This window comes from Callospermophilus lateralis, chromosome 7 (assembly GCF_048772815.1).
Source record: "Callospermophilus lateralis isolate mCalLat2 chromosome 7, mCalLat2.hap1, whole genome shotgun sequence".
Classification (NCBI taxonomy): Eukaryota; Metazoa; Chordata; class Mammalia; order Rodentia; family Sciuridae; genus Callospermophilus; species Callospermophilus lateralis.
In genome coordinates, this window is record NC_135311.1 from 128,166,944 (window position 1) to 128,186,786 (window position 19,843).

Here is a 19,843-nt window from a genome sequence, read left to right on the forward strand (position 1 = left end):
TAGAAGAATGGTTTTTAGTATTGACTACACATTAGGATGCTTACAGAACTTTTTACTAAATACTGATATCCAAAATTTTGATTTTTATTCTCATATTTGTTCGCTCATGACTGATGTACAGAAATTATTCAATGAATTTTTTTTTCCCCTTGGGACTGAAACCCAGGGTGCTTTATCATTGAGATACACATTCCCTAGTCCTTTTTTTGGTGTGTGTGTGTGTGGTGGGGTGCAGGTACTGGGGGTTGAACTTGGGTACTGCACCACTGAGCCACATCCCCAGCTCTATTTTGTATTTTATTTAGAGACAGGGTCTCACTGAGTTGCTTAGCACTTTGCTTTTGCTGAAGCTGGCTTTGAAATCATGATCCTCAGCCTCCTGAGCTGCTGGGATTACAGGTGTGCACTACTGTACCAGGCTTCCCAGTCCTTTTTATTTTTCATTTTGAGACAGAGTGTCGATAAGTTGCCCAGCTGGACTTGAACTTTGCGATCCTCCTGCCTCAGGCTCCCTAGTCTCTGGGATTACAGGCCAATGTCATTGTACCTAACTAGCTCTCAGTACATACACACACACACACACACACACACACACACACACACACAGACTTATGTAAAGATTACTCAAAAGATGAAAGATCACTAGAGTAGAGGGAAAGGAAGAGGGAGAGGGAGGATTGGAGAGAAAGGGGAAGCACTGGGGACTGAATTATAGCAAATTATATTCCATGCTTGTATAATTATGTCAAAATGAACTGTAATATTATATGATGGAAATGAACTAATTAAAAAAAAGAGAGAGAAACAACCCATATCGAGGTATGTAACAGATTAAGACAGAACATTTTCAGACTTCTAGAAAGCTCCCTTGCTACTCTTTCTCATCCATACTGGTTACCCAAGTAGCTATTTTTTTAGTTGTAGATAGACACAATACCTTTATTTTATTTATTTTTATGTGGTGCTGAGGATTGAACCCAGTGCCTTACACATGCTAGGCAAACGCTCTAGGCATTATGAGCCACAACCTCAGCCCCCACCTACCCTGTTTTTATTAACTAGTTTTGTCTATTCTTGAATTTCATATAGAGCCAAGACAGTATGTACTGTCTTGGTTTTGGCTTTTTTTTTTGTTCAATATCTTATTATTAGACATTTATTAGACATTCATATATGTTATGTGTAGCAATATATAATATTACATTGTGTCTGTACCACAGTTACATATTAATTCTGTTGGTGGACATTTGGGATCTTATCAGTTTGGGCTATATGAGAAGATGCTATGAGCATCTTTTATTGTTGTACATGTCTTGTGAACTTACACACTCATTTCTCTTGATTATATACTAAGGAATAGGATTGCTGGGTCATGTGTTCAGCTTTGGTAGATATTATCAAACAGTTTATATTAAATATTAGCATTAGCATTAAACATTTTCTAAATTATAAAGAATTTAAAAAATACTCTAAATTAGGAAGGCTAATAAAAATGAACCTAGGGCTGTGGACATAGCTCAGCTTGTAGAGTGCACCCCCCCCCCCCCAAAAAAAAATCTTGTACATATTTAGATTTAGTAGTTTTAAAGATTTTACCACTTCATGTGTTCCTTTTTTGTTTGTTTTTTGAAACATTTTAAAGAAAATCCTAGATATTATGTCATTTTAGTCTACATACTTCCATGTGCATCATTCATTATGGACATTTTCTCACATAACCATAATGCCATTATTTATAAAATTAACAAATCTTTAACAACACTTAATTCCTAGTTCATAATAATTTTTTCTTGACTATCTCAAAAATATCCTCATAGTTTGTTAGAATAAAAATCCAACAAAAACCCACATGGTATAGTACCTTGTTATTTTTCCCCAAGTTTCATCTAGAGCTGCCGCAGTCTGGCTGGGCACAAAATCACGAGCCACTCAAGCAGGAACAAACTTTATTTTTTGAAACTGCCACCAATGCCCCCTACGCTCCCGGGAAGATTGCCGACCCACACAGACCCCAGCAGAAGACCCTCCTCTGGAATTCCCTCCTACCACACTTCCCCAACCAATGGGAGCTCTCCAGGAGTCCCTTAGCAGGCCTAGGTGGACAGCAGGAGTCCGATATCCATATGAATGCAGATCTAAACCTAATCATATCATCTCAATGGCTTGCTGGCGTCACCTTTCAACCAAAAATGCCAATGCATCATATTACTTGGCTGTGGCTCTTAGCATCTCCCGCCTTCTGTTTAATTAAGCAACAAGCAATGTGGCTAGGGACCCTGCCTGTTAGGTTTGTCCAATTCAACATATGGTTCTTACCCGTCATTGGATGAACTGACCTCTAGGCGCCAGACTCCTGTCTTAGCTTGATACCACTGCAATTGGATCATACCTGTCACTGACTACCGGTCCAGCATATAGCCATACTTGTGGATAGGCCTCTGCACCAGTTGGGGGGTGAGGTTCTTTGCCTCACCTCTGTTGGCCCCCAAATTTGGCCTTGGTGCCGGTGGGGGGGTGAGGTTCTTTGCCTCACCTCTGTTGGCCCCCAAAATTAGACCATAGTAGAAGGGAGGAGGATACAGAAATGCCACGACATCAAGCCAATTGACGTCTCCTTAGGAAAAATTGCATCACTGGTGACACATCAGCAAAGATACGCCAGCACTACCATAATTCGATGCATCAACAGATAGAACACAATGCATACAAGTGATACATAGTCCAGGCAAGTTCTGCAAGCAGTTCAAAGAGGAGGAATATATCAATATGTCCATTTCCTCCCAAATTAAATCGACTCCTTGAATGAGCATTACTTGTTGAGTTATTATTCATTGATGCATCAGTTTATACAGTTTGTTGTGATAATTATCGAAGAAACTGTAGTTTGGTTTCATCTTTGTCTTCACCGGCATTGGGATGAAGATAGGAATTCTGACAATGATGCTAAAAAAAAAATTATGTAACATTCAGACAGGTACTAAGAAAACAATTTTTTGAACAATTTACATTATCCTGAACAGAATTATTAAATATAATGAAAAGGAAAGGTGAAAGTAAACAAACAGATCTGTTAACCTGCTTATTTATACACATATTAAAACAATCCTCAACAGCTGTATACCCAATTTAAATTAAACCATTAAAATCACGTGAATAATAAAAAAAATTCAGATCCATTTATTCATGAGCGCTCCTCATATGTGATGTATGGACATACGCACATACAGACATACAACACAAAACAGAAGTGTGCACACGTAACATACAACACATAAGACAATAGTAAAGGCCTTGTAGCTTTACATAGGTGAAACCTCCATAGCAATGTTTAAAAACTCCACAGTCAAAAAATAAAACTGATCAGAAAAACATTAACCTAGGTCTGTATGAGCTCAAAAATAAAATAGAGCTTTATGATGTGGGAAAAAACAATAATAAAATAGATATTGAAAGAAGCATCCTGGTTAATCACTGTCGCAGATGTAAGAATAGCCAAGCTGGAGCTCTGGATATCATCTGTTATGGATTTGAGCCAAATCATCTTAATTTTGGTCTGTAGAAATTGTTTTGGTTAGTCTCTCTGGAATCCAAATCGGCTGCTGTTCTCCCTGTGGAAACACACAAACGGAATCCCGACTCTAGACAATCACTGGGTCAGGACCTTTCCATTGTCCTATTAGAATATCCTTCCAAAGTACCTTAGGCTTATGTACATTTTTTGGATACAAATGTCTTTCCACAGCACTAAGCCCTGATGAATTCAAATGATGAGCAAAATTGTTTAAAAGAGGTAGAAGTATAACCAGGGGTATTATCTGTTTTTAACTGTTTTGGAACGCCCACAGTGGCAAAATTTTGTAAGCAATGAGCTATAATATCTTTAGTTTTTTCTCCGGCATGAAGGGAGCCCATCAAAAATCCGGAAGAAGTATCAACTGTAACATGCAAATATTTTAATTTTTCAAATTCTGGCAAGTGTGTGACGTCCATCTGCCAAATATGGTTAGGTATCAATCCTCTAGGATTGACTCCAGTTAACTTGTGGTAAAAATGTCACACAATTTTGACATTGTTTTATTATATGTCTGGCTTGTTCTTTAGTTATTTTAAAACGCTTTTGTAAAGTATTAGCATTGACATGGAACTTTTTATGAAAATTTGTAGCTTCTTCTATTGTGGAGAAAATATGTATGTCATGTGTAGATTTATCTGCTAATTCATTGCCCAAACTAAGGGCTCCAGGCAATCCTGTATGTACCCTGATATGTCCTATAAAGAATGGATCTTTTCTGTCCCAGATTAGACTTTGTATAGTGGAAAACAAAGAGAAAACAGTAGAAGAAGGGGAAATCCTACCAGCATCTTCAAGGGATACTATAGCATTAACTACATACTAACTATCAGAAAATAAATTAAATACAGAATCTTTAAACATCACAAAAGCTTGTAATATTGCATTAAGCTCTACCTTTTGAGCTGATTGTTTGGGTACTAAAAATGTAAAAGTTTGATCAGGTGTAACTACTGCTGCTGTACCATTATTTGACCCATCAGTGAATATATTTGGAGCATTCATGATAGGGGTTTTTCTTGTCATTTTTGGAAAAACTACAGGATGCAATGACCAAAAAGACAACAAAGGATTAGATGGTAAGTGGTTATCAAATGAAACATTAGATTTACACATGATTATTGCCCAAGTATTTAACTCATTAGCTAACTCATCAATTTGATCCATAGTATATGGAGTAATAATTTTATTAGGAGAAATCCCAAACACTCCCTTTGCTGCTCTTATTCCTTTGAGTATTAATTGTCCTACAGCCTCAGGACACCTAGTAAGAATAGTGTTAGGAGAATAAGATAAATGTATCCACAATAATGGACCTTCTTGCCAAAATACTCCTGCAGGAATATTTTTTGTTGGTAGCACAATAAATAATAAAGGCAAACTTATATCAATTCTATCCAAATGCATATTTTCCATATATGTTTCAATGATTTTTAATGCCTTTCTTGCTTCAGACGTTAACATGCGGGGTGAATTTGGATCTAATGGACCTTTTAGGATATCAAATAAAGGTCCTAACTCTCCTGTTGGTATGCCTAAATAAGGCCTTATCCAATTTATGTCTCCCAATAACTTTTGAAAGTTGTTAAGTGATTTGAGTTGATCTACTTGTATTTGAATTTTTGGTGGACGGACCATGGTTGAGGATAATAGAACTCCTAAGTAATTAATTGGAAAATTTAATTGTACTTTATCTATTGCTATCTCTAGATTATAATTTTTTAATAAGTTTGTAAGTGTGGCATAACATTCTACAAATGTGTTTTTATCTTTGTGTGCTAATAACACATCATCCATATAGTGAAATGTTTGTAGTTCAGGATTTTGATTTCTAAGTGGCTGGATTGCTTTGTTAACATAAATTTGACACATAGTTGGACTATTAGCCATCCCTTGAGGGAGTACTTTCCATTCATATCTCTGATCAGGATCTTCATGATTTAGTGCAGGGATAGTAAATGCAAAACGTGGACTATCCTCAGGATGAACTGGAATTGAAAAAAAACAATCTTTAATATCTATAGCTAAAACATACTAGGTTTCTGGTAAAGCAGACAATTGGGGAATCCCTGATTGAGCAGGTCCTATAATAACCATCTCATTATTAATGGCTCTTAAATCTTGCAATAATCTCCATTTACTAGATTTCTTTTTGATGACAAAAATGGGAGTATTATGGGGAGATACGGAAGGTTGTATATGTCCCTCCGCTAATTGTTGTTTGACCAGGTCATGGGCTACTTGTATCTTTTCTTTAGTCAGGGGCCACTGAGGAACCCACACTGGTCTTTCTGATTTCCAGGTAATTTTGGTTGTCTCAGTGGCACTTTCTGAAAACCCAATCCATGTCTATTTATACCTTGATCTATTTGAATTGGTGCTGTCATACCTTGTTCTTGTTCTCTTAATCTTTTTTCTTTCCTAAAGCCTTGTCTAGCCCTAGTAGTGGGCGCGTTAGGATTGATGTTATTTGTTAATGTCAAACCTAATTGATCTAGGACATCTCGTCCCCATAAATTTATAGGAAGATGACCCAATACATATGGCTGTATAGTTCCTTCACATCCTTCAGGATCCTTCCAATCTAATACCATTGCACTTCTATGGGGATTAGTCGCCACTCCTAGGCCTCGAAGCGTTTGAGTGCCTTGTTGTAATGGCCAATGTTTTGGCCATTCTTGATGAGATATGATGCTAAGGTCAGCACCTGTGTCCGTAGCCCATTAAATTCATGTCCTTGAATATTTAGTTTTAGAATTGGGTGAGAATCTAAATTTAAAGACAGCATAGCCCAATCCACACCTGTGAAGCCTAATCCCCTGGAACCTCTTTTTACAGAATGACTGGAAAATTTATCATGCAGGCTGGGTATTATTAATAACTGTGCTATTCTATATCCTGGTGAAATTACTGATATACTTCTAGGAGAACTAGCTATAATTTTTATTTCACCTTCGTAATCTGGATCAATTACCCCAGGACTTATCATAAGTCTTTTTAGTGTAGAAGAACTGCGTCCCAATAATAAAGCCTACTCTTCCTTGGGGAAGAGGTCCTTTTACTCCTGTGGGAATGATTTGAACTCCCATCTCTGGAGTTAGTACTGCTCTGGCAGAGGCGCAGATGTCCAACCCTGTGCTTCCTCTCTTTTGTCTGATGAGGGATTTAATGGATAATGTGTCCTGGGCACTACCCTGATGGTGTTGCTGGGTTCCTCCATTGCCCCATATATTTGTGGTTGTGGGCCCCGGAGCATTGGGCCCCCCAGTCCGTTTTTTGGCAATGGAGCCTGATGCCTTTCTCCACGATATCGTGGGTAAACACTTGGTCCTTGTCCGTTTTTTGATAACGGAGTACCCTCTATGGTGGTTTGAGAACGGCATTCATTAGCCCAATGTCTCCCTCTACGGCATAGTGGGCAAATAGGCCGGTATTCTATTCCTTTGATACCTAGCTTTGTTAAACCCTCCTCCTATGGGGCAACTCCTTTTAAAATGTCCTGTTTGTTCACAATTGTAGCATGTTTTTGGCCTGGCATCTAAAGCCTGTTGTACTGCTGCCAAGACTTGCCCTTGTTCATTAATGTCTCTACATAATTGAATATATGTGTTTAAATCTTCATGTCTCCATGGTCTAATGACCTCTCTGCAGCATTGATTTGCTTGGTCATAAGCCAGTTGTTTTATAAATGGCATTGCTTGTTGCTTGTTCTGTATCCCCAAAAATTCTGGAAGCCGTTTGAATAAGCCTGTCTACAAATTCAGTGTAAGGTTCATTAGTTCCTTGTATTACCTTAGATAATTGTCCTTGTAAATCTCCATGTCCCTGTAAAGTTTTCCATGCCCTAACCGCATCTACAGCAATTTGTGCGTATACGCCAGGATCATATTCAGTTTGTTGCCGTTGACCCTCATAAGGTCCTTTTCCTCATAACATATCTGATTTCTTTGAGGGTAACCGGCTGCTGCATTTCGCCTGTCTCCATGCAAAATTCCTCATTGGCAACCTTCCATAACAAATATTGTCCTCCATTTAACACAGATCGACACATGTTAGCCCAATCTGCTGGCGTTATATCCAAGTTGGTAATGGATTCGATCATGCTCACAGTGAAGGGTGCTTGTGGGCCATAGGTTGTTACAGCCTCCTTTAATTGCTTCACTGTTTTGAAATCTAAAGCATGGTGAATTTGATGCCCTCCTGCCTGCTCAAGTACAGGGCATGCTAATCTTTGGGGTCCTGTCTCAGGATTCTGTCCATCAACTGTGGGAGTTGAGGGCCACTCAGCTGTAGATAGAGCTGTTGGTTGAATTACACCCTCTGGTGATAGAACAGAGTTAGTAGCAGCCTCCTGTTGTAGTTCCCCCCCCTGATGGTTGTTTGTCCTTCAAGCTTTCTTCCTTTAAATTTTCCTCTGTCTGACTAGCTCGAGAGACCTTCTCTTTTGCTTGACCTAACATGTTTCTACCATAGTCTGGACCTCTAACAATTTACTTAACAGTCTTTCGGTTTATTTTTTACTAATTTCTAATTTACTATAAAGGTAACACAACCCAATAAGATAACATAAAACAAAACCGAAACAGAATGAAACAAAAACGGAACAAAAAATCGTTGTATCAATTTTCTCTTTCTCAGGGCTGAACAACTTCAAACCTTGAGCCAACCATTTTTCCCAGTTTGCCTGAGAAAGTTCTAGGGATAGACAGCTTGAAACAAAAACAAAATAAATCAAAACAAGAACACATTGTTTTTTGAAATGGTCACCCATTCTCTCGCCTTCCCTCAGGGGCGAGCAATTTTACTCACCTTCAAGCTTCAGGCGTTCCCCGTACGGGCCACCAATTGCCGCAGTCTGGCTGGGCACAAAATCACGAGCCACTCAAGCAGGAACAAACTTTATTTTTTGAAACTGCCACCAATGCCCCGTACGCTCCCGGGAAGATTGCCGACCCATGCGGCGTTCTCCCAGACCCCAACAGGAAGTCCCTCCTCCAGAATTCCCTCCTACCGCACTTCCCCAACCAATGGGAGCTCTCCAGGAGTCCCTTAGCAGGCCTAGGTGGACAGCAGGTGTCCAATATCCATATGAATGCAGATCTAAACCTAATCATATCATCTCAATGGCTTGCTTTCAACCAAAAATGCCAATGCATCATATTACTTGACTGTGGTTCTTTGCATAGAGCAACTCCTCTTCTGCTGCTCCCTCCTTTATTTTACTTATTTGTATGTGGCGCTGAGGATCGAACCCAGTGCCTCACATGTGTGAGGCAAGTGCTTTGCCACTGAGCCTCAGTCCTAGCCCTGCCTCCCTCCTTTTTGATGTCATTGACTTGTTGCAGAAATTGGCTTACTTGTCAGATGGTGATGATTGAAAGCTCCCCAGGTTTCCCTAATATTTAGCCTTAGATAGGATAAATAGGAATATATATTTCAAGACTTTCTTTTTTCTTTTTTTTGAGACAAAGCCTTGTCTTTCTGTGTTGCCAAGGCTAGAGTCCTGATCTCAAGCAGTTGCCTCCTGAATATCTGAGATTACAGATAACATGCCACCTTGCCTGTCCAGCCCATTGTTAAAAAGAGGGTAAGGCATAGTATAGGATATAAATATTGTATGTGTAATTAAAGCTATCATGACAGATTAAAGCATGAACATCTTTTATGGTAGAAGTGGGAGGTGGCAGTAGAAATGGTACGATACTCCAAGAAAGAGTGAGAACTAAGGTACTAGGTTCCCATTTGTCTCTCCATTAATTTCACTTTTAAGAATTAGACTCTGAAGAGAAAAAGCAGATATAATTTCTTTCTTGTAAAGGTTCTTTTCTTGTATAGACCATAAAATCTTTTTAATTAGCTGAAACAAAACTGAGCTTTGGAAAATAGGTCATTCACATAAATATCTAGATATTTATGACTTATGAGAGGAAACTTTAAGGGATTAAGAAATTAAGTTTGTCTACAGAGTAGGGGGGAAATGTTAAAATACTTATGCACGGGCTGGGGTTGCTCAGTGGAAGAGTGTCTGTCTAGCATATGTGAGGCACTGGGTTTGATTCTCAGCACCACATACAAATAAATAAAATAAAGACCCATCAATAACTAAAAAATATTCTAAAAAATACTTATGCAGGCAGGAGATTGTCATGTCCTAAGACAGATGAGAATAAAGTAAAACCAGAGATAGCTTTCTATAGTAGGAGACCTTAGAGTGATTTCTCCTAGTTTGTGCCAAGCACCTTGTAGCAATTGGCTATTGTACACTCTGTTCTCTTTACCTACTGGGATCAAATTCTACTTTCTTTTTTTTGGTACCGGGGCACTTGACCATTGAGCCACGAGCCACATTCCTACATTCTTATTTTAACTCATCAGATTTAAGTGCTTCACAGTTTTTATGGAAAAGTGATGTTGGTCACTAGCATAGACTGAAGTGATATATGCAGTCAGGAAACCTGGGGAAGGATAGTACTTATGCTTTGGCTTTGAGGTACTGTGGAATCATAGATTGTCAGTTCTAGAAGGGCCCTTGAGTTCTTGGATTTTTTTTTATTTATTATTTTTAATTGGTTGTTCAAAACATTACAAAGCTCTTGACATATCGTATTTTATACATTTGATTCAAGTGGGTTATGAACTCCCATTTTTACCCTGTATACAGATTGCAGAATCACATTGGTTACACATCCACGTTTTTACATATTACCATACTAGTGACTGTTGTATTCTGCTATCTTTCCTATCCTCTACTATCCCCCCTCCCCTCCCCTCCCCTCCCATCTTCTCTCTCTACTCCATCTACTGTAATTCATTTCTCTCCCTTGTTTTTTTTCCCTTTCCCCTCATATCCTTTTATATGTAATTTTGTATAACAATGAGGGTCTCCTTCCATTTCCATGCAATTTCCCTTTTCTCTCCCTTTCCCTCCCACCTCTCGTCCCTGTTTAATGTTAATCTTTTTCTCATGCTCTTCCTCCCTGCTCTGTTTTTAGTTGCTCTCCTTATATCAAAGAAGACATTTGGCTTTTGTTTTTTAGGGATTGGCTAGCTTCACTTAGCATAATCTGCTCTAATGCCATCCATTTCCCTGCAAATTCCATGATTTTGTCATTTTTTAGTGCTGAGTAATACTTCATTGTTTATAAATGTCACATTTTTTTAATCCATTCATCTATTGAAGGGCATCTAAGTTGGTTCCACAGTCTAGCTATTGTGAATTGTGCTGCTATGAAGAGTTCTTGGATTTTACCCAGCCTGCCCCACTTGCATTCTTCTTCTTCTTCTTCTACTACTACTACTATTACTACTACTTCTTCTTCTTCCTCTTCTTCTTCCTCCTCTTCCTCCTCCTCCTCCTCCTTCCTTCCTTCCTTCTTCCTTCTTCTTCCTTCTTCTTTCTTTTTCCTTCTTCCAGGTATTAAACCCAAAGGTGCTTAACCACTGAGCCATGTCCTCAGCCCTTTTTTATATTTTGTTTAGAGACAGGATCTCACTGAGTTGCGAAAGCTGGCTTTCAGCTCGAGGTCCTCCTGCCTCAGCCTTCTGAGCTTCTGCGATTACAGATTACAGGTGTGCACCACCACACACAGCCACATTCTACTTTTTTTTTTTTTTTGGTACCGGGGCACTTGACCACTGAGCCACATTCCCAGCCCTATTGTATTTTATTTAGAGATAGGGTCTCACTGAGTTGCTTAGTACCTCACTTTTGCTGAGGCTGGCTTTGAACTTGTGATCCTCCTACCTCAGCCTCCCGAGCCTCTGGGATTACAGGCATGTGCCACTGTGCCTGGCCCACATTCTACTTCTTAATTAACTTTCATTTACCTATTTTCAACAATTATGAACATATGATCAATATTGTTTTATTAAACACCTGTCCACTTAATCCCCATTCCATTCTTCCTTTCTAGCCACCTCGTGCCTGCTAAGCAGTGCACTGAGCACATCCCTAGGCCTCATCTTGTATTTTCAAGCAAATTCCAAATATCATATAATTTTTTTTTTTTTGTACCAGGGATTGAAACTGGGGGCTTTTCTTTCTAAAAAACATACAGAAGGGGTATTCGTTATCTGTTGTTATGTGGCAAAATTTAACAGCATAAAATAATATACATGATATCATAGCTTCTGTGGATTCAGAACCTGGGCATGGTTAACTGTGTCCTCTGCTTCAGAGTCTCACGCAAGACTGCAGTCAAAGAGTCAGCCAGGATTAGTCTTCTCAGGGTATGACTGGGGAAGGACAGGTACCTGTGGGTACCACAAATAAAAAAGAAAGAAAATTACTAAAGTAAAGTCAAGTCACTTCTAAGATCAGGATACAAAAAAAATTATTTCTTTCTTACTAATGTGGGCTTGTGCACACTCATGTACTTGCTCTCAGTCTCCCTCTTTTGCTCTTTTTATCTCTTCCTTGCTTTGATGAAGCCATTTGCTATGCTAGAGAATTCTCACGCCAAGCAACTGATTGATGGTGGCCTTGGTCTATCAACCAGCAAGGAACTGAAACCTCAGTTCAACTGCTAGAGAAGACTGACTGAATCCTGCTAACAATCACTGAGTGAACTTAGAAGCAGGTCCTGTCCTTCCCCAGTCAATACCCTAAAGAAGACTGCAATCCTGGCTGACACTATAAAAAGGAAAGATGATAAAGTTGGAGAGAACCTAAAGATAAAAAGATTCTTTAAAAGCGTATCAACCAATCATAATGTAAAGATCTTAAATGAATTCTGGTTCAAATAAACGACAAAAAATTATTACATTAATGAGACAACTGAAATTTGAAAAATGAAATGTTTAATGATATTTATAAATTCTGACCAATTTTTGATGTGACCTTAAAATTATGGCGTTTTTTTAATTTTAAAAAGTATATGTGGAGGAGGCTGGGTTATGGTTCAATGGTAGAGTGCTTGCCTAGGATGGGCGAGGACCTAGGCTGGATCCTCAATACCACATTAAAAAAAAAAAAAAAAAAAAAGTGTGCAGCCTGGCAAGGTGGCTCACACCTATAATCCCAACGGCTCTAGAGGCTGAGTCAGGAGGATCACAAGTTCAAAGCCAGCCTCAGTCACTTAGCGAGGCGCCAAGCAACTCAGTGAGACCCTGTCTCTAAATAAAATATAAAAAGGGCTGTGTATTTCATACTGTGTCAAGCCTTTTTTTAAAATATATATATATATTTTTTTTTTTTTTCATAGTTGTACACATTATTTATTTTTATGTGGTGCTGAGGATTGAACCCAAGGCCTTGCACATTCGAGGCGAGTGCTCTACCTCTGAGCCATAACTCCAGCCCCTATGTCAAGCCTTTGGAGACACAAAAGTAGTAAAGAAGAATAAGAAGAAAGATTTTCATTGTTGTGTGGTATAGATAATAAGTGCAATAAATGAGAAATTAACACTAAGTTAATTCAACAAGTACTTTTTGAATACTTTGTATGTATAAAAATAAGTAAATGCTGTGGAGAATATAAAACTCAGTGGAACAGCCTCTTATTTTTGCTCTTAAGATAGTACCATCAGATTAAAACCATGATGCAAGGTAGACCGTGGAAATTACTCAAGTAGAGAGACATTGACAAAATGTTAGACATTGACAAATGTTAGAACCAAAAGTTTAGTTAGAGTTATCAAGTCTAGTGGTCTTTGTTGGGGGGACATGGAACCATGTGGTCAGAGCTAAGTCCAAGTAAACTTGCTAAAATAAGGAAATCAAGTAAAATTGGGAAGATAATTAGGGAGAGGAAGATTTTGCCGCAGTCTGACTGGGTACAAATCACGAGCCACTGAAGCAGGAACAACTTTATTTCTGAACCCCACCAGCATACTCCACACACGCTCCCCGGGAATTCTCCCGAACCACGCAGCTCCTCCAGGAACCAACAACCGGAAATCCCTCCTCCTGCACTTCCCCAACCAATGGGAACTCTCTGGGAATCCCCACGAGAACTCCAAAGTAGCAGGCCAAGTAAAGGTCTAATATACAACCAAATCAATCCAGCATCATCTTGATGGCTTGCCTCTCAACCAATACTATTGGCAAAATGCCATACGTCATCCCAAGTGGGCTGTGGCCCTCAACAGGATTTGAGTTGGAAATAGGCAGCCTTGGCTTACAGAATATTCCAGAACTGATGGCTTTCTAAGTGAAACTTAACACCTAAACTGGCCAAAGGTAGACTAGATCTGCTTTGTGTATTTATAATATAACAATAACCATGTTTTATAGTGTACAAAGTACTTTGACATACATTATTTCATTTGATCCTTATGGGATATATTTTTATATCTGTTTTACAAATGAGGAAACTTTACTTCAGAGAATTTAATATTCCTACAAGGGTCACAGAACTAGTAAATTAGAGAGATAAGACTAGAATTTAGGATTCAGCTACCTATATTACTACATAGTATGTGTGTGAATGAAAGGCTGGTTTTTTTTTAATGCTGAAGATGATCAACTTGAAAAACAAATTATTTCTAGTGGAAATGTGCAAGTTAGTTTCTCAGGATTTCTATTTCCAAAGACTTCCAGATGCACCTAAACAAAGGGAAACAAACTAAATAAAAATATGTAAGGTTTAATTAGAATGGTGATGAAAAGAAGACTGAATTTATGTAGACCTTATGTGTTTGGGTGCTTAATGTATATTTTTAGACAATCCTTAAAACAGTCCCATGAAGTTGGATATAATCTGTATATACAGTTGATGAAACAGGTTGTAAAGTTTAATCATCAAAACTGCCATGTGACTGAATTAAAGTTGGAACCCAGAGCCTTTTAATTTCAAAACTGTGTTTGCTATTTCTATTATACCATGTTGCTAGGCAGGGTAGGAGAGAAAGTAAAGTGGAGACAAAGTGACATTCTTTAGAGGCTATACAACTGAAAGACAATTTTGGGGGTAGAAATAACAATGACTCCGCAAAATGTCTTCAAATTAAAATGAGAAACAGCAGAAAACCTTTCTTACTCAGACCCTCTATTATGTACACCCCACAGTTCTATTCTTATACCTAGGTAAAATATATGGAAACCATATTTATCCTTCATTGGAATAAGGGAGATAATACACACACACACACACACACACACACACACACAGAAATATATATAAATAAAACATATAGTTTGATCCTGTGGGCACTTTGGCATCAGTCCAAGCAAAGTCACACATTCCATGTTGAATGTGAGAGTAAAAAAGATTTGAAAGCTTTAGATGACCTGTACCTACTAAGTTTTGCAGCTTGTATCTGTGATATACTAGGGTGATGCCCCATTAAACAAAAACAAATGAAAAACCCTTTCTTCAACTCTGTCTTCTCTTTGTCGCCTTCACTTTCCAGGCAAACTGTTCTAAAAAGCTCTCTGTATTCACTGCCTCATTCCACTCCAGTCTGCCTCTCCACTCATTTCATTTCAATATAACACTTGTTACTAAGGTCATTAATGTCTTCCACCAAGCTGAATTCAACAGACATCTCTACTCTAATTTCCTCACTGTTGACTGTTCATTCCTTCCAGAAGTACTCTTCTCTTGACTTCAGTGACATAACATTTGCTGTCCTATTTTTCCTCCTACTCTTCTCTTGTTTTGCGGACTCATCCTCATTTCTAAACTACTAAATTGTTACTCTCCCAGGCCCTCCTCTCTTCTTTTAGTAGACCTTCTCCCTGGGTGATCTCAGTCTATGTCACTGGGTTTAGTAACTTCACCTCTGTGGATATGACTCTTAATTTATGTCTCCACATCTGCAGCCCAGATCACTCTTCTGGGCTATAGACCTTCTGTTTATTGTCAGTCAGGCACTCTTCTTGGTTCTGGGTATATAGTGATGAGCTAGTGGTTACAAGGGAAGAGACAAGCAATAAACAAACAAAATATCAATTAAGGTTGATGGTAAAGTGAGACTAAATCATGGTGATATATTAGAGACTGAGAGCTACTTTAGGTTGGCTGGTCAAGGCTTTACTGAGGTGGTAAAGTTTATGCTGACCTTTGAATGACTAAAAGGGGCCAACTTGTAAAAAGGGAAGGGGGAATAGCTAGTGCAAAGGCGCTAGACAGGAATAAACAGTGAATGTGCATGAAACAGGAAGTGAGGAAAAGAGCTGGTAGGAAATGAGGTCAGAGAGTAGGTAGGGAGCCAGAATCTTATAGGGCCTCATAGACTATGGAAAAGCTTTGGATTAATCTAAGTGAAATGGAAAGCCATTGAAGCATTTGAAGTTGTTGCAGCAACTGTCAGCTTGCTACACTATGGTCTAAATGTTTACTCTTACTTTCTGTAGTTCTAAAGATAATGGTTTGTGAGCCAGTACTGATTTGTGGATTTCATTCTGAGTAGCATTCTTCTAGAGCATGTTTGCATGCTGATGTGCATAAAGCTAGAGAAAAATGATGATGATGATGTTGTTGTGAGGAATTGGATCCGTAATAAATATGAAAAGTTGTATTTTGTATACTAACAAAAACTGTTTATTTTAACTATAGGGAAAGCAGAATTGTTATCATGTTAGATTTGGAGGTAGGAAAACAAGGGTCCGAATGTTGCTTCTTGTTGATGAATGTTATCAGCTGATGGGTGCTGGAGGTTTACTGAGAGAAGAAAATGTGTGAGAGTTATTTTGGGTTGTGAGAAGGTTGAACCTATTAGGAAAAATGTAAAACCTATTAGGAAAAAAAAAACGCAGCATCAAGATGTGCGTTTGAAGTTTGTAGTGATAAATTTAAATTTAAAATGATACCAATTGAGCTGGATATGATTGTGCACACTTATAATCCCAGCAGCTTGGGAGGTAGAAGGATTGAGAGTTCTAAGCCAGCCTCAGCAATTTAGCAAGGTGCTAAGCAACTTAGGAGAGACCCTGTCTCAAAATAAAAAAGGACTGGGGATGTGGCTCAGTGATTAAGTACCATGCACCCCCCCCCCCAAAAAAAAAAAAGATACTATTTGATCATTCTAGTGGTTGGCTTCTCAATGGCACTTAGCTGCTTTGGTGTGTGCTTGGAGAGTTTCTTAGTTTGGTTCACCCAGGATTAAAGTTTTAAAAAAATTTTATTTTTAGGTGTTGACGGATCTTTATTTTATTCATTTATTTATATGTGGTGCTGAGAACTGAACCCAGTGCTTCACACATGTGAGGCAAGCACTCTACCACTGAGCCCCACAACCCCAGCCCCAAAAGTTTTGAGTATGAAAAAGGCGAAGAGGGCAAGTTGATTAAAGGTGTTTGCAAAGGACTGATTGACATAAAGGATGAACATGAAGTGGAACACCTAATCCAGTTAATTAATTCTATCTTCATTTTATGAATAGAAGTACTAGTGCCATGGAGTTATTATAAGGGTTAATTTTGTTCATATAAAGTGCTTAGAATGAATGGTGCCTAGAACATGGTAAAAGAGGGTATGTGCCCATTATTGTTGGCTTTTATTACCGTTATCCCTTTTGGACTACAGAACCCGTCTCCTAACTGATCTTTGCATTATTCTTCCTTCCATCTGTTTTCCATACTGAAGCCAAAGTGATCTTTTTGGAATGTGTTTGTTTCGCTTCTATTTAATACTAAAAGTTACTTATTCTAACTTTTTGGATAAAGATATAAATCCAAAATTTGGCCTCCAAGGGTCTCTGCATGGTGTGGCTCTCTCTGTACCTCTTTAGCTTCCTCTTACTTGTACTTCTGTTTGTTCTCAGTTCTTTGTTCTCAGCTAAAAGTCATAGATGGACTTTTAGCTCTTCAATTTCACCATGCTCTCTTGTCACGGAATGTTCTCACTAGAGGGAGCCTTCCTAGACCTCCCTGAGTGAGTCCATTTCTATTAAATTGTATTTTATATAATTTATATTAAATGATAAGATTCTTTTTTTTCTGTTGCTGTATACTATAAATGCCATGGATACAGAGTCTATTTCAACTCACTGTTTTATCCCTAGGTGGACTTCAGAGTTTGATGCACCATGGACTTTCCTAAGGGTAAGATTTGATAGAGAACTACCTAGAGAGGTGGTATAATGGAGAGGAGAAAGCAAAATTTGTAGCAGAAATAACCTGGGTGAGAATCCGCTTTACCACTTATCTGCTATATGACTTTGAGCCATGTTTTTTCTTCTTTATACAATAAATATGATGGTCTTTATCTGATTAGGGTTACCTTGAAGATTAGTAGGTAATGAAGAATGAAGGCCCTTTTGGTTTCTTTTTTCTTTTTTTTTTTTAAAAAGAGAGAGAGAGAGAGGGAGAGAGAGAGAATTTTTTAACATTTATTTATTTTTTTAGTTTTCGGCAGACACAACATCTTTGTTTGTATGTGGTGCTGAGGATCAAACCCGGGCCACATGCATGCCTGGCGAGCGTGCTACCGCTTGAGCCACATCCCCGGCCCCCTTTTGGTTTCTTTCTCCTTAGGGTGATTGTTGTGACTTGCTGTTTAACTACTTTTGCCATACCTGTTATAATCTTTATGGCCACTTGACAATCCTAATCATAAACTCCTTGAGGTTAAAGGAATCGTGCATATTCCTTTGATTCCGTCATCTTTCTTAAAGCAGGTGAATAATTAACAATTTTAGACATGTGGTTCTGTTGCTAAACCTCACAAACACAGGCTAATTGCAAGGAAGCCTAGTCTCAATTATGGACTACTTGTTAGGAGAAGGAAACAGCAGAGACAGGTGGTGATTCTTTTAATGCCAGTTTTCAAATACACCACTAATCTCAAGTTAGTCTTACCAATTGTTAATTAATAAATGCTCTCAAAGTGCATGAAAGTTCTTAAGTTTTTTCATTCTAATTCCAATCTTTCTTTTCTCTTGTAAATTTTCTTTGGTAAGTGAAAAGAACGTGATACGCAGCAGTGAGATTGTTGGATTCTAGTCTGGTCTCTGTTATTAGTTTTAAAAAAGGGTCACAAGTCACTTAAACCTGTTCACTTATGCATCATATGAGAGAGAAGATTATCTGCCTTCTCATCTCAAGGGTTACATAGATTGAAAAGTTATCCTGGGAGAATTAGAAGCACTTTCAGATGCAAGACATTATTTTAGCAGCCCTCCATCACAGAGACAGGTTTTGAAGTCTCTGTTACTGATGTATTTAATAATTAATGATGACTTTTAAAAAATTCTTTAGAAATTTTGAATAATTATGTAATATTGGTAGTATAGTAAATCAAGTGAATTTACATGTCTGCTTCTGCCTTTTGGGATTTATTATTCATAGTTTCTTCAAGGACAGATGGAGATAACATGAATAGGGATGTTAAACGTGGTGCCATTGGAAAGGACAGTAATATATCATTGTTAAATATCATTTAGTCTGACCTTTTAGTTTTACACATGAAACTGTGACCTAGAGAATATAAAAGACATTTCCAGCAATATTAGTGGTAAAACTAGGGCTGCCATTTTGGTGCTTCACTCTTCGCACAAGGTATTTATACTTAGAGGGCATATTGTCTTGTTCTGTTTTGCACTTGAGTCAGAAACAATCACTCTTAATTCTCTTCTTTCCTTATGTGGGGAGATGGGGTGTGGAAGAGGGGATGAGAAAAGGGCTGGCCTTATCAAAATTGATGTGTCTTCTTAGCTTATGTTTCTTCTGTTTGTACTTCTACCATCCTAAGGTCCAACATAAGTGACCTGAACATGTGAAGTCAGAATTGGTGTTCAGGTTATCTGCTTCTACCAACCTCGGTGGCACTGAATTGACTCTTGCCAAGCTGCTGGCACTGTGCAGCTCACATCTACTGATTACTCCTACCTGGATCTGCTATCAGTCTGTTTGCCAGATTAGTGGTTCTCTTAAAAAACATACTTATTACTAATCTCAAGTTAGTCTTACCAGTTGTTTATTTTTAAATAAACAAAATGCATGAAAGTTCTTAAGTTTTTTCATTCTAATTCCAATCTTTCTTTTCTGTGGTAAATTTTCTTTGGTAAGTGAAAAGAACGTGATACACAGCAGTGAGATTGTTGGATTCTAGTCTAATTGTTGGATTAGTTTTTAAAAAGGGTCGCAAATCACTTCAACCTGTTCACTTATGCATCATATGAGAGGTAAGATTATCTGCACAATACCTCTATATCTATCTATCTGTCTATCTATCTATTTGTTTATCTATTTATTTATTTTTATGTGGTGCTGTGTATTGAACCCAATGCCTCACGTATGCTAGGCAAGCCTTATATACCACCAAGCCACAACCACAGCCCCTAGATTAGCTTTTTGATGAAGAGACTGCACAGGGCAGAAAAACCATT

The 19,843-nt window shown here is 38.2% G+C and overlaps 1 protein-coding gene across 8 annotated transcripts in view; it reads left to right on the forward strand.

Annotated features, from left to right (window-relative positions):
* The window catches only part of Luzp1 (leucine zipper protein 1), a 106,818-nt gene that overhangs the window by 50,486 nt on the left and 36,489 nt on the right, over window positions 1-19,843 (forward strand). For 2 of the 8 annotated variants that reach the window (XM_076861064.2, XM_076861063.2), the window contains exon 2: window positions 17,519-17,558. The exons of the other annotated variants lie outside the window; for them this stretch is intronic. The gene's annotated coding sequence lies outside the window, so the exon portion shown is untranslated. The remainder of the gene's footprint in view (window positions 1-17,518; window positions 17,559-19,843) is intronic. 8 annotated transcript variants of the gene reach the window in all.